The sequence below is a fragment of the Crocodylus siamensis genome, chromosome 5 (assembly GCF_052110815.1).
Source record: "Crocodylus siamensis isolate JL-2025a chromosome 5, ASM5211081v1, whole genome shotgun sequence".
Lineage (NCBI taxonomy): Eukaryota > Metazoa > Chordata > Crocodylia > Crocodylidae > Crocodylus > Crocodylus siamensis.
The window spans coordinates 1,339,738-1,343,547 of NC_143399.1; positions in this window are offsets into that span (position 1 = coordinate 1,339,738).

Below are 3,810 nucleotides of genomic sequence, written 5' to 3' on the forward strand. Positions count from 1 at the left end.
GGCCCCGCCCCGAGCCCGGCCGGGAGCACGCGGGGCGCACACGCGCCGGCACGCGCACCCCCCGCACATACGCGCGCACGCTCGTGCACCCCCCGCGCGTGTGCGTGTCCGTGCACACCCGGCGCGCGCCGGCAGCAGCCCCGGGCCCCTCGGACGGACCTGCGGGACGGGGCCCCGGGAGCCCAGGCCGGCTCCGCGCGCGAGCCACCGGAGCACCGCGGCGCTGCAGCCGCTGCGTGCTCACGCGCAGCCTCGCCATGGCAACCAGCCCGGACGTGCGGGGGCGCCGGCGGCGCGGCGGGAGGCAGGCCCCGCGCCCAGGGGAGCGCCGGGGCCGGCGGCACGGGCTCGCTGGCGGGCAGGTGGGCGCTGCGGCCGGCGCCAGGGCCCCGGGAGAAGCCGGTGCGTGCCCAGGCCGCACGCGCGCGGGCACCTCCTGCAGCCGCCAGGCCTGGTGCGGCCGGGGGGCTCCCGCCGTCGGTCCCGGCTGCGGACACGTGGCTGGCCTCGGCCTCGGCCGCCGCGGGCACAGCCGGGGGCGGGGCGGGGCGGGGTTTGCAGCTGCCCGAGGATTGAACCCGGGCGTCCTGCGGGCGGGTCCCGCGCCGCCAGTGGGCCGAGGCTGCTCCCCGCGGCGCGGCGTGGCGCGACCCCTGCCCCCGGGCGGGCTGTGAAGTCCGCGCTGCCCCGCCGGGCTCGGCCGCGTGAGCGGAAGGCGCGGCCCCGGCGCAGCGTGGAGGGCCCCGCGGGTCGGGCCGCGCGCGGGGCGGACACGTGCTGCCTCCTGCTCGGCGGGCCGGGGGGAGCGGGGGCTGCGGACGGCCGGCACCTGCCGGGGGGGGCCGCCCTGGCTCGGGGCGCTGCGACTGGGTGCCCGAGCCCCACCGCCGCCGTGCCCTGTGCCGCCTGCCCCGGGCCCTTTAAGGCCGAGGAGCCAAGGCCGGCCCCTCGGCCCGGGGCTTTTGTCTGGGCGGGATGGCACCCGCTCCCGCTCCCGCTCCCGCTCCCGCTGTGTTTGCAGAGCTGTCGCCACAGCAACGTGCTGGCAAGCGGCCGCGGTCGGGGGGGGTCCCGGCCCACGCCTCTGCCCGCGGGCCCCCGCCCGCGATGCCCCCGGAGGGCCCGAGCAAGCGTGCCACGCCGGGGCCGCGGGCAGCTCCCCGGGCCGGTGGGGCGGCAGGTGCCCGTGGGCCCGGCGGCGTTGCCCACGCTGCGGCAGGGACGCGGCCGGGGCACACGGGCGCGCAGGGGCCGCTGGCAGCAGCCGGCGCATCCGTGTCCCTGCGGCGGGCGGGGCGAGGCGCCGTGCCGCGGCGGGGCCAGGGGCCGGGCGGGCCCGGGCACTGCCGTTCCCGCGGTGGCAGCGGGGCAGGAAGTGCCGGGTGTCACGCATCGGCCGCACCGGCGGCGTGTGGCGGCAGCGCGGGGGCAGGACGTCCCCGGGGCCCTGAGCCTCGCCAGCCCGGGGCACCCAGCAGGGACGGGGCTCCTGGCCGGGCCGAGGGCAGGCGCCGGGTCACGGTCTGGAGTGGGCCGTCGTGCCTCCGGGGGCCCAGGAGCGCCCGGGGGGCGGTCGCGGCCCAGCACGCCGCCCCCCTGCGCCTGCCGCACGCCTCCAGCCTGTGAATGCCGCGGAACCAGTTTGCAGCTGAAGCCGGGCGGGGCCGGCGGGGTGGGGGGCAGCCTCGGGGAGCCCCGCTCATGGCCCTGCCCCGCATCCCGCCCCCGGCCTGCCAGGGCTCCCTCGGGCCGGGCCAGGGGGCGCAGGGGCAGCGGTCTCCCGTAGCAGCGTGCGGTGGCTGCCCCCCCCGCGGCTGTCTCTTCCCTGGCAAGGAACCAGCCCCCCCGCCCAAAGTGCTGCAGCCCTGAAGGGGTTAACCCCTGCCGGGGAGTTGCCAAGCAACAGCATCCGCAAGCAGGGCATCCCCTGCACCTAGTTGGCCAGCTGGGCTGTCAGTCATGCTCCGGGGAGGGGGGGGGTCCCCCTGCCCACTCTCCCGCAGGTGACTGGGGCTTGCTGGGCACCGGGATCCTGCAAGGCGTGTGCATGTGTGTGCATCCCAGCATGGGGAAGGGCGGCCATCCAAGCCTGCCCCCTCCCCTCACAACTGGGGCAACACTGGGGGGAGGGTGCGGAAGCAGGGGGCAGCCCCCAAGCTGCACCCCCCGCCCCGGGGCTGGTGCCCATCTCTTCTGGCCCCCGGGCAGCACCAGGACTCGGCGGGAGGCTCCTGGGCGGGGGCCTGGGGGGGCGCAGTGCCTGGCACGTGGCCATGGGGGGAGGCCGCGTGTCCCCATGGCAGCTGGAGCTGCAGGCCCAAGCCCCCCCCCCGCCCTGCCCAGGGCCCTGCTGCCCGGAGCAGGGTCACAGCTCAGCTCGTGGAGGCGGCCGGGGCCCGGGGCCAGCTTCCCCGGGGCAGGGCCCTTAGGCTGGGCCGGGCCTGCTGCGTGCTAGGGGCTGTACAAACAGCTCCAGCGCGCTCCACGCACCCCTGAGCCTGATGCAGCCGCCTGGCCCCCGGGAGGGCCCTGCAGCGCGGGGGCCGGCGGGAGGGTGATGGGCAAAGCCCGACAGCTGTGTGCCCCAGCTCCCGAAATAGCTGCTGTCCGCCCCCCGGCAGCTCTTGGAGAGCCGGCGGCAGCTGGGGCCGCGGCGGCTCTGCCGGGCTCGCCCCTCCCTGCCGGGGCCCCAGCCCCAGCCCCAGCCGCTTGGGCCCCAGGGCCGCTGCAGGCGGCGGGTGGTCCCCCCACCCAGCTCGTCCCTCCCTGCTGCAGCTGCTGCTCTGGCTCCGGCCCCCGAGGGTGGCGAGCGTCTCGCTGCCCGGGGCCTGTTTCCCCAGGCACCCGCATAAATCACCCGGGCGCCGGGGCTTTCCCCCGCCTCCGCCACTGCCACTGCCACTGCCACCGCCTGACGTCGTGGCGCGACCGCAGCCACGTCCCCGCGCCCCGGGCCTGGGGCAGCTGCCCTGTCCCCAGGGCCCGGGCTGGGCCACGTTCGGGACTCGAGGTCAAACGCAGGGCGTGGGGGGCTGCAGGCCCCACCGGGCTTGGAGCCCCCTCCGCCAGCCCCCAGCCGGCCGGGAACCCACGACCCCCTGGCTCGCCCCGCGTGCCCCGCGGAGCGGCGAGGACCCCGCTTGGCGCAGCGAGCCTGGCCGGTGCTGCTCGCTGGCTCGTTAAGCGTTAGGGAGGGCGGGGGCGATGTTCCTGTGCAGGGGGCTGGCAGTGCCGGCCCCCCACTGCCGTGGCCGAGGCCGGGGGCCGTGGCAGGGAGCCGGGCACGTCTGGCGGCTTGCCCTGGCCGCCCCCGCAGCAGCTGCGCCCGTGCCTGCGAGCTTGGGGGCACCAGATGGTCGCGGAGCCACCGCGCAGCGACCTTCACGGGTGAGCATCCCCCAGGCCTGCACCCACCCGACACCCACGTGGCAGGATCGGGCCCCGGTCTACCCCCGGGGCCTGCCCCAGGCAAGCCCAGCAAAACCATCCCTCCGTGGGGCGTGGGGGCTGCCCAGGCCTCGGCATCTTTATTAACAATTTGGAGGTGGGGGTGAAGAGCTCCCTGGCCAAGTTCACGGACGACACCAAGTCACGGGGAAGCGCGGTCATGCTTGACGACTGCCTGCGGATACCGGCGACCCTGGGTGGGCTGGCGAGTTGGGCGGATCAGGGTCTGATGAAGTTCAACGTTGAGAAATGTGAAGTGCTCCACCTCGGGACCAGCAGCCCCCAACGCCTACAGGCTTGGTGGCACCAAACGGACCAGCACCACGATCGAAAGGGACCTGGGGGTAATCACAGACCACAGTG